Source organism: Ranitomeya imitator, chromosome 5 (genome assembly GCF_032444005.1).
Source record: "Ranitomeya imitator isolate aRanImi1 chromosome 5, aRanImi1.pri, whole genome shotgun sequence".
Lineage (NCBI taxonomy): Eukaryota > Metazoa > Chordata > Amphibia > Anura > Dendrobatidae > Ranitomeya > Ranitomeya imitator.
Window position 1 is genome coordinate 14,178,846 of NC_091286.1, and position 12,020 is coordinate 14,190,865.

A 12,020-nucleotide genomic window follows, 5' to 3' on the forward strand; every position below is an offset into this window, starting at 1 on the left:
AGAGCGCTGCCTCCGGCAGATCCGCTCATCACTAGGCCTTACCATGAGGTTAGTGCTGCTGGGAGAGGGGAGGAGAGCGCTGCCTCCAGCAGATCTGCTCATCACTAGGACTTACCTTGACGTTAGAGCTGCTGGGAGAGGGGAGGAGAGCGCTGCCTCCGGCAGATCTGCTCATCACTAGGACTTACCTTGAGGTTAGAGCTGCTGGGAGAGGGGAGGAGAGCGCTGCCTCCGGCAGATCCACTCATTACTAGGACTTACCTTGACTTTAGAGCTGCTGGGAGAGGGGAGGAGAGCGCTGCCTCCAGCAGATCCGCTCATCTCTAGGACTTACCTTGAGGTTAGAGCTGCTGGGAGAGGGGAGGAGAGCGCTGCCTCCGGCAGATCTGCTCATCACAAGGACTTACCTTGAGGTTAGACCTGCTGGGAGAGGGGAGGAGAGCGCTGCCTCCGGCAGATCCACTCATCATTAGGACTTACCTTGAGGTTAGACCTGCTGGGAGAGGGGAGGAGAGCGCTGCCTCCGGCAGATCCGCTCATCACTAGGACTTACCATGAGGTTAGAGCTGCTGGGAGAGGGGAGGAGAGCGCTGCCTCCGGCAGATCTGCTCATCACAAGGACTTACCTTGAGGTTAGACCTGCTGGGAGAGGGGAGATGAGCGCTGCCTCCGGCAGATCCACTCATCACTAGGACTTACCATGAGGTTAGAGCTGCTGTGAGAGGGGAGGAGAGCGCTGCCTCCGGCAGATCCGCTCATCACTAGGACTTACCTTGAGGTTAGAGCTGCTGGGAGAGGGGAGGAGAGCGCTGCCTCCGGCAGATCCAGTCATCACTAGGACTTACCATGAGGTTAGAGCTGCTTGGAGAGGGGAGGAGAGCGCTGCCTCCGGCAGATCCGCTCATCACTAGGACTTACCTTGAGGTTAGAGCTGCTGGGAGAGGGGAGGAGAGCGCTGCCTCCGGCAGATCTGCTCATCACTAGGACTTACCATGAGGTTGGAGCTGCTGGGAGAGGGGAGGAAAGCGCTGCCTCCGGCAGATCCGCTCATCACTAGGACTTACCATGAGGTTAGTGCTGCTGTGAGAGGGGAGGCGAGCGCTGCCTCCCGCACTGTCTGGACACAGAGTTTGACATAGAGCCATTGTAGAGACTGCAAAATGGTAAAACTGGGGGAAATTCTAAGAAAAACAGTGATCCTTTTGCATGGGACTGCGTTTAGCCTCCATCTTATTTTGGGGGTTAGGAACCTTCCGCTTTTTTTCCTGCCGGTGCGGCAGATTTCTGTCCTTACAGTTGTTTTCGGGAGTCTTATTAAATATTGCAGCACATAAAGTTTCTGCGACCTCTGCCATGGCGGTAATGCCACTAAGCCGCGGCCGGCCGGCGTAAGTCGCTTGTTATTTGTTTTCCGGTAATTGAGTCTCCTTATTGGAAGTGGTTTTTATTAAGGAATAACTCAGCTTTATATAAGACTGAATCTCCACAATCACAACTTTCAGCCCTGGAAATCCCGGCTCTTCTCCTCCACAATATCAGATTTTATTTCTCTCCGAAGCTTTTATTTCTTCTTTTTTTTTTTTTAAGATTTGCTGTATTTTGTGTCAGAAAGTCGGAAGCTGAAATACCGAACGTAAAACATTACATTGTAACTCAGCGGTAACAATGTCGTTCAGCGTTACGGATGGCTCACGTCATCGGATAATGAAATCAGACAGAAATGTATAGAAAAGACACAAAAAGCGCCATCTGCTAAAGGAAAGCTACAAAATAAGCAAACATTCCTTTGTGCCTATTCATTCAGGAGTCCTTGAGATTTTTACCTTCCCTAATAATTTTTTTGTGCCTGTTTGCCGCCAGATAGTGCTCCATATATACATCCAGCCCGTTGCTTAGCAGCGAATTCTCCGTCCCACGGGTGACGCAGCTGGATCCCCGAGCTCCCATGGAGAATCATGGGGTCGCTTAATGTAACAAGGAAGGAAATTCTCAGAATTTGTTATTATTTTTATTTTTCATCATTTTTTTTTACATTATTTTCCATTTTTGAAGCTGGAGAGAGGCACGACTGTTATGAAGTTAGTGCATCATAACGTCACGTTAAGAAAAAAACTATAGTTGTCTTCTGTAGTTCTGGAAGTTTACAGTAAAGTGTTCGTACAAGAGCCACTTTCTTAGCCTTTTCTCATTATTTCTGCTTTTTTTTGCTAAGAGGGACAGCAATGTCTGTGCCTACATGATTTACAGGGTGAGAAAGAGGGAGGCAGCACTATCTGTGCCTAAACAATATATCAGGAGAAACTTGGAGGCAGTACTATCTGTGCCTAAATAATGTATCAGGAGAAACATGGAGGCAGCACTATCTGTGCCTAAATAATATATCAGGAGAAACATGGAGGCAGTACTATCTGTGCCTAAATAATATATCAGGAGAAACATGGAGGCAGCACTATCTGTACTAAAATAATATATCAGGAGAAACATGGAGGCAGCACTATCTGTGCCTAAATAATATATCAGGAGAAACATGGAGGCAGTACTATCTGTGCCTAAGTAATATATCAGGAGAAACATGGAGGCAGCACTATCTGTACTAAAATAATATATCAGGAGAAACATGGAGGCAGCAGTATCTGTGCTTAAATAATATATCAAGAGAAACATGGAGGCAGTACTATCTGTGCTTAAATAATACATAAGGAGAAACATGGAGGCAGCACTATCTGTGCTTAAATAATATATCAAGAGAAACATGGAGGCAGCACTATCTGTGCTTAAATAATATATCAGGAGAAACATAGAGGCAGCACTATCTGTGCTTAAATAATATATCAAGAGAAACATGGAGGCAACGCTATCTGTGCTTAAATAATATATTGGGAGAAACATGGAGGCAACACTATCTGTGCCTAAATTTGGTCAATACTTTACTTCAGTATTTGTAAGTGGAACAATTAGAGGAAAAGTATAATAAAAACACGTCACCACTTCTGAATTTGGCTTACAATTACTGATGTAAATTTCTGACCAAATACTAAACATGTGAAAGTTGCCTTATAAAGAGAAACAGCAAGGCAGCAATATCTGGAGAAACAGCAAGGTAGTAATATCTGTGCCTACATCATTTATCAGGTGAAATATGGAGGCAGTACTTTCCTAGCCCACATCATTTATAAGGAGAAACGGAGGCAGTGATATCTTTGTCTACATCATTTACAAGAACAACAGAGAAGCAGTACTATCTGTGCCTACATTTTTTGTCATAAAGAGACAGGGATGTAGTACTATCCTTTTACATTGTTATTAGAATAAATGAGGAGCTAGTGCCTTTTGTGCTCACATTATTTAGTGGGAAAGACATTGAGGTAGTACTGTCTGTGCCAGCATATTTTTTGAGAGAAATATGGAGGCAGAAATATCTGTGCCTACATAATTTATCAGAAGATGCAGCAAGGACGCAGCACATTTTGTTTGTCAATGCAATTTGTTTCTATGTAATTTACAAAAAGAGACAAGGTTGCAGTATTACCTGAGCCACCATAATATACAGAGAGAAAAGGCAAAGCAGTATTAATTTACAGGTAGAGATGGGAAGGCAGCATGATCTGTGCCAGCATCATTTATAGGTTAAATAACAGGAAGACAGTACTACATAAGCCAACACAAAATACAAGGTGAGACAGGGAAGCAGCACCAAATGTGCTTATATAATATATTGAAAAAGGAAGGGAGACGGTACTATGTGTGCCAAAATCTTTTACAGGGAGAGACAGGGAGACAGTACTATCTGTGCCTACCAAATTTACTAGAAGAGACTTGGAGGTAGTACTTTCTATGCCTGTATGATGTAAAGGAAAGACAGTTGGGCAGTATTATCTTCTGTACCCCCGGCTTATATTAGGAGAGACAGGGATGTAGTATTGACACGGAGGGAGGGGGAGGCAGCACTATCTGAGTATAACACAATCCGTCTATATTATGTTCTTGGAGGTGTCACCATCATTGTCTGCACCATGTACAGAATACTGTGGTGCATACTACGTTTTTAGACAACAAGGACCCAGAGATGTGTCTAATTATTGCACTATAATTAATAGAATTAAAAGAACCAAAGAAAAATAAACGTATCACCTAAATATAAAAAAGCGGATCACTGGGGGTCCGACTGCGGAGACCGCCAGCGATGCTGAGATTGTGACTCAACTACGAGCTTGACTGGAGCGGAGGTGGGCATGCTCGACCCCCACTTCATTCATTTTCTAAAGGACTAAGGAATAGAGGATCCCTTTCTCCGGTAGTCCCACAGAGAATGAATGGCCTGGAGGCCGAGCATGTAATCACCAGCGAACTGAAGACCCTCATTCTCCTGGTTCTATATCTCCGCACTGGAGGGAGCCCCAGCGGTCGGACCCCCAGTGTTCAGCATCTGGATCCCTCTCCGGGGGCACTGTCATGTTAATATTTCCGCTCTGTTATTAGAGCACTGTATGTGAACACTCCAGCATTGCTATATGGGTACTCTGTATTTCTGGCCGTGCATGTGAGCACCCTGGCACTATTGAGATTGGCTCTGCTATAAGACCACCCTGTCTGGCACTGTATGTGAGCGATCTCGCACTGTTACATGGACACTTCGGCTCTTCTATAACTGCACTCTCTCTGGCACTGTTACATGGGGACTTTGCATCAGTAGACCCAGCTCTGCACTGTTACTGGCACTTTTATGGGGCATTGCTGTCGTACGCTGTGATATAAATCCTCTGGCACTCTTTACATGGGGACTTTACAGCAGTAGACCCGGCTCTGCGCTGTTTTTGGTACTTTTAGAGGGTAACGTCATATGCTGTGATGTAGATCCTCTCATCTGGCACTGTTGCGTGGAGTCTTTGCATCATTAGACACTTCTTTGCCCTGTTCTTGGCACTTTTATGGGTTCACCCTCTCGTACGCTATGATGTTGATCTTCTGGCACTGTTACGTGGGGTCTTTGCATCATTAGATCCTTCTTTGCACTGTTCTTGGCACTTTTATGGGGTCACCCTGTCATATGCTGTGATGTAGATCTTCTGGCACTGTTACGTGGGGTCTTTGCATCATTAGACCCTTCTTTGCCCTGTTCTTGGCACTTTTATGGGTTCACCCTGTCGTACGCTGTGATGTTGATCTTCTGGCACTGTTACGTGGGGTCTTTGCATCATTAGATCCTTCTTTGCGCTGTTCTTGGCACTTTTATGGGTTCACCCTGTCGTACTCTGTGATGTAGATCCTCTGGCACTGTTACGTGGGGTCTTTGCATCATTAGATCCTTCTTTGCGCTGTTCTTGGCACTTTTATGGGTTCACCCTGTCGTACGCTGTGATGTTGATCTTCTGGCACTGTTACGTGGGGTCTTTGCATCATTAGACCCTTCTTTGCCCTGTTCTTGGCACTTTTATGGGTTCACCCTCTCGTACGCTATGATGTTGATCCTCTGGCACTGTTATGTGGGTTATTTGCATCATTAGATCCTTCTTTGCACTGTTCTTGGCACTTTTATGGGTTCACCCTGTCGTACGCTATGATGTAGATCCTCTGGCACTGTTACGTGGGGTCTTTGCATCATTAGACCCTTCTTTGCCCTATTCTTGGCACTTTTATGGGTTCACCCTGTCGTACGCTATGATGTAGATCCTCTGGCACTGTTACGTGGGGTCTTTGCATCATTAGACCCTTCTTTGCACTGTTCTTGGCACTTTTATGGGTTCACCCTATCGTACGCTATGATGTTGATCTTCTGGCACTGTTACGTGGGTTATTTGCATCATTAGATCCTTCTTTGCACTGTTCTTGGCACTTTTATGGGGTCACCCTGTCGTACGCTGTGATGTAGATCTTCTGGCACTGTTATGTGGGTTATTTGCATCATTAGATCCTTCTTTGCACTGTTCTTGGCACTTTTATGGGGTCACCCTGTCGTACGCTGTGATGTTGATCTTCTGGCACTGTTACGTGGGGTCTTTGCATCATTAGATCCTTCTTTGCGCTGTTCTTGGCACTTTTATGGGTTCACCCTGTCGTACGCTGTGATGTTGATCTTCTGGCACTGTTACGTGGGGTCTTTGCATCATTAGACCCTTCTTTGCACTGTTCTTGGCACTTTTATGGGTTCACCCTCTCGTACGCTATGATGTTGATCATCTGGCACTGTTATGTGGGTTATTTGCATCATTAGATCCTTCTTTGCACTGTTCTTGGCACTTTTATGGGTTCACCCTGTCGTACGCTGTGATGTTGATCTTCTGGCACTGTTACGTGGGGTCTTTGCATCATTAGACCCTTCTTTGCCCTGTTCTTGGCACTTTTATGGGTTCACCCTCTCGTACGCTATGATGTTGATCATCTGGCACTGTTATGTGGGTTATTTGCATCATTAGATCCTTCTTTGCACTGTTCTTGGCACTTTTATGGGTTCACCCTGTCGTACGCTGTGATGTTGATCTTCTGGCACTGTTACGTGGGGTCTTTGCATCATTAGACCCTTCTTTGCCCTGTTCTTGGCACTTTTATGGGTTCACCCTGTCGTACACTGTGATGTTGATCTTCTGGCACTGTTACGTGGGGTCTTTGCATCATTAGACCCTTCTTTGCACTGTTCTTGGCACTTTTATGGGTTCACCCTCTCGTACGCTATGATGTTGATCCTCTGGCACTGTTATGTGGGTTATTTGCATCATTAGATCCTTCTTTGCACTGTTCTTGGCACTTTTATGGGGTCACCCTGTCGTACGCTGTGATGTAGATCTTCTGGCACTGTTATGTAGGTTATTTGCATCATTAGATCCTTCTTTGCACTGTTCTTGGCACTTTTATGGGGTCACCCTGTCGTACGCTGTGATGTAGATCCTCTGGCACTGTTACGTGGGGTCTTTGCATCATTAGATCCTTCTTTGCACTGTTCTTGGCACTTTTATGGGTTCACCCTGTCGTACGCTATGATGTAGATCCTCTGGCACTGTTACGTGGGGTCTTTGCATCATTAGATCCTTCTTTGCGCTGTTCTTGGCACTTTTATGGGTTCACCCTGTCGTACGCTGTGATGTAGATCCTCTGGCACTGTTACGTGGGGTCTTTGCATCATTAGACCCTTCTTTGCCCTGTTCTTGGCACTTTTATGGGTTCACCCTGTCGTACGCTATGATGTAGATCCTCTGGCACTGTTACGTGGGGTCTTTGCATCATTAGATCCTTCTTTGCACTGTTCTTAGCACTTTTATGGGTTCACCCTGTCGCATGCTGTGATGTAGATCCTCTGGCACTGTTACGTGGGTTATTTGCATCAGTAGACCCTTCTTTGCCCTGTTCTTGGCACTTTTATGGGGTCACCCTGTCGTACGCTGTGATGTAGATCCTCTGGCACTGTTACGTGGGGTCTTTGCATCATTAGATCCTTCTTTGCACTGTTCTTGGCACTTTTATGGGTTCACCCTGTCGTACGCTATGATGTAGATCCTCTGGCACTGTTACGTGGGGTCTTTGCATCATTAGATCCTTCTTTGCACTGTTCTTGGCACTTTTATGGGTTCACCCTGTCGTACGCGGTGATGTAGATCCTCTGGCACTGTTACGTGGGGTCTTTGCATCATTAGATCCTTCTTTGCACTGTTCTTGGCACTTTTATGGGTTCACCCTGTCGTACGCTGTGATGTAGATCCTCTGGCACTGTTACGTGGGGTCTTTGCATCAGTAGACCCTTCTTCTCCCTGTTCGGGGCACTTTTATGGGGTCACCCTGTCGTACGCTGTGATGTAGATCCTCTGGCACTGTTACGTGGGGTCTTTGCATCATTAGATCCTTCTTTGCACTGTTCTTGGCACTTTTATGGGTTCACCCTGTCGTACGCGGTGATGTAGATCCTCTGGCACTGTTACGTGGGGTCTTTGCATCATTAGATCCTTCTTTGCACTGTTCTTGGCACTTTTATGGGGTCACCCTGTCGTACGCGGTGATGTAGATCCTCTGGCACTGTTACGTGGGGTCTTTGCATCAGTAGACCCTTCTTCTCCCTGTTCGGGGCACTTTTATGGGGTCACCCTGTCGTACGCTGTGATGTAGATCCTCTGGCACTGTTACGTGGGGTCTTTGCATCATTAGATCCTTCTTTGCACTGTTCTTGGCACTTTTATGGGTTCACCCTGTCGTACGCGGTGATGTAGATCCTCTGGCACTGTTACGTGGGGTCTTTGCATCAGTAGACCCTTCTTCTCCCTGTTCGGGGCACTTTTATGGGGTCACCCTGTCGTACGCTATGATGTTGATCCTCTGGCACTGTTACGTGGGGTCTTTGCATCATTAGATCCTTCTTTGCACTGTTCTTGGCACTTTTATGGGTTCACCCTGTCGTACGCGGTGATGTAGATCCTCTGGCACTGTTACGTGGGGTCTTTGCATCATTAGATCCTTCTTTGCACTGTTCTTGGCACTTTTATGGGTTCACCCTGTCGTACGCTGTGATGTAGATCCTCTGGCACTGTTACGTGGGGTCTTTGCATCAGTAGACCCTTCTTCTCCCTGTTCGGGGCACTTTTATGGGGTCACCCTGTCGTACGCTGTGATGTAGATCCTCTGGCACTGTTACGTGGGGTCTTTGCATCATTAGACCCTTCTTTGCCCTGTTCTTGGCACTTTTATGGGTTCACCCTGTCGTACGCTGTGATGTAGATCCTCTGGCACTGTTACGTGGGGTCTTTGCATCATTAGACCCTTCTTTGCCCTGTTCTTGGCACTTTTATGGGTTCACCCTGTCGTACGCTATGATGTAGATCCTCTGGCACTGTTACGTGGGGTCTTTGCATCATTAGATCCTTCTTTGCACTGTTCTTAGCACTTTTATGGGTTCACCCTGTCGCATGCTGTGATGTAGATCCTCTGGCACTGTTACGTGGGTTATTTGCATCAGTAGACCCTTCTTTGCCCTGTTCTTGGCACTTTTATGGGGTCACCCTGTCGTACGCTGTGATGTAGATCCTCTGGCACTGTTACGTGGGGTCTTTGCATCATTAGATCCTTCTTTGCACTGTTCTTGGCACTTTTATGGGTTCACCCTGTCGTACGCTATGATGTAGATCCTCTGGCACTGTTACGTGGGGTCTTTGCATCATTAGATCCTTCTTTGCACTGTTCTTGGCACTTTTATGGGTTCACCCTGTCGTACGCGGTGATGTAGATCCTCTGGCACTGTTACGTGGGGTCTTTGCATCATTAGATCCTTCTTTGCACTGTTCTTGGCACTTTTATGGGTTCACCCTGTCGTACGCTGTGATGTAGATCCTCTGGCACTGTTACGTGGGGTCTTTGCATCAGTAGACCCTTCTTCTCCCTGTTCGGGGCACTTTTATGGGGTCACCCTGTCGTACGCTGTGATGTAGATCCTCTGGCACTGTTACGTGGGGTCTTTGCATCATTAGATCCTTCTTTGCACTGTTCTTGGCACTTTTATGGGTTCACCCCGTCGTACGCGGTGATGTAGATCCTCTGGCACTGTTACGTGGGGTCTTTGCATCATTAGATCCTTCTTTGCACTGTTCTTGGCACTTTTATGGGTTCACCCTGTCGTACGCTGTGATGTAGATCCTCTGGCACTGTTACGTGGGGTCTTTGCATCAGTAGACCCTTCTTCTCCCTGTTCGGGGCACTTTTATGGGGTCACCCTGTCGTACGCTGTGATGTAGATCCTCTGGCACTGTTACGTGGGGTCTTTGCATCATTAGATCCTTCTTTGCACTGTTCTTGGCACTTTTATGGGTTCACCCCGTCGTACGCGGTGATGTAGATCCTCTGGCACTGTTACGTGGGGTCTTTGCATCATTAGATCCTTCTTTGCACTGTTCTTGGCACTTTTATGGGGTCACCCTGTCGTACGCGGTGATGTAGATCCTCTGGCACTGTTACGTGGGGTCTTTGCATCAGTAGACCCTTCTTCTCCCTGTTCGGGGCACTTTTATGGGGTCACCCTGTCGTACGCTGTGATGTAGATCCTCTGGCACTGTTACGTGGGGTCTTTGCATCATTAGATCCTTCTTTGCACTGTTCTTGGCACTTTTATGGGTTCACCCTGTCGTACGCGGTGATGTAGATCCTCTGGCACTGTTACGTGGGGTCTTTGCATCAGTAGACCCTTCTTCTCCCTGTTCGGGGCACTTTTATGGGGTCACCCTGTCGTACGCTATGATGTTGATCCTCTGGCACTGTTACGTGCGGTCTTTGCATCATTAGATCCTTCTTTGCACTGTTCTTGGCACTTTTATGGGTTCACCCTGTCGTATGCGGTGATGTAGATCCTCTGGCACTGTTACGTGGGGTCTTTGCATCATTAGATCCTTCTTTGCACTGTTCTTGGCACTTTTATGGGTTCACCCTGTCGTACGCTATGATGTAGATCCTCTGGCACTGTTACGTGGAGTCTTTGCATCATTAGATCCTTCTTTGCACTGTTCTTGGCACTTTTATGGGTTCACCCTGTCGTACGCGGTGATGTAGATCCTCTGGCACTGTTACGTGGGGTCTTTGCATCAGTAGACCCTTCTTCTCCCTGTTCGGGGCACTTTTATGGGGTCACCCTGTCGTACGCTGTGATGTACATGCTCTGTCACTGTTATGGGGCGACTGATCTGATTTCTTTGAGCAGACATTAACACATCTAGAGGCGAGACATGGAGGTACCATTACTGTCTATATTCACCGAGTCTCTTTAGTTGTCACTGTGATGGGTCACTCTTGTGTAGATCCATTGGTCCTGGGGTCTCTCTGGCAGGAAACCCTTTCCTCACAGATGCTTTTGTCCCAGCCAGAATAACCCGGCGCATAGAAGGGGCACGGAGAGGAAAGGCTTCTTTATGGCCCATGTCCCCTGCCGTACCAGCCCCATGTATCAGTGTCCCATCAGCAGGAGACATGAGCCCTCGCTCCCTGTTTGCAGGTCGTTCTGTACATTTTTCGTACATTTCCTCGGGGCAGGATCCAGGGGCGTATTTATAGGAGCGTGCACTTGATCCGTAATTCTATCTGCCGAGCAGCGATGTCTGGGACGTCCCTGTTGTGATTGGAGATGACATGGCCTGCTCGCGTATTCTGCTGGAGTAGAGGATCTCATCACGCTCTTTACTGCATAATTCACCTGCAGCCCCCCGTGGGGTCCACAAGGTTATGCGGCTGCTGCCTTTCATTATTTTTCAGACGCACGGTATTTGCATTCTAAAGTCATCGGCGCGCTCCTCGCTGCTGGCGTCGGGCTTGATTATTTCTCTTACACCTGGCAGAATGCAGGTGGTGATGGATCATTTCCGTTAAGTGTCTGTGGATATTGAAATGACTTCAAGGGCTCGGCCGATCATATACAAATAAAAAATGTATTACTGCAAAATTAAAAGTTCTCCAACTTTTTTTTTTGTTGCTGGGTAGATTTATGCAGACCGGGGTTTCATATATCAATATTAAAGGGGTTGTTGTATTCTTCGAGTAGGTCATCAATATCAGGTCAGTAGGGGGGTCTCCCACCAATCAGTTGTCGGCACTTCCCGATATAGGCAGTGAACAATGCACCCCGACTCCATACACTGACTACTGGCCGTTTGCGGTACTGCAGATGTAATCACATTCGCTTTTTTGGAATGTAAACTGCAGTACCAAGAATGGCCACAATACAGAGTGCGGCGCTGTGCCGTTCAGGCTCCGTACGCTGTACAACAAACATATCCAAAGACATATTAATAAATCGGAACCTTCACCATGATAGTGATGTTCCACAATGTAACAACAACAGCAGGGGTGTGTTAAGAATTCATAACCAAAAGATGGATAACAAGTATCCAGACTCACCACTTATAGGAAGAATACAGTATAAAAATATTAAAAATAAAATAATAAAAATATTAAGTAACACACATAAAGTCAGAGGAAAAGAGTATACCCCAGTATAACGCATGTGGTACAGTGGGAAAGTAACGGGTTATGGGTTGATACAGAGGCCAAATAACAAGAATCAC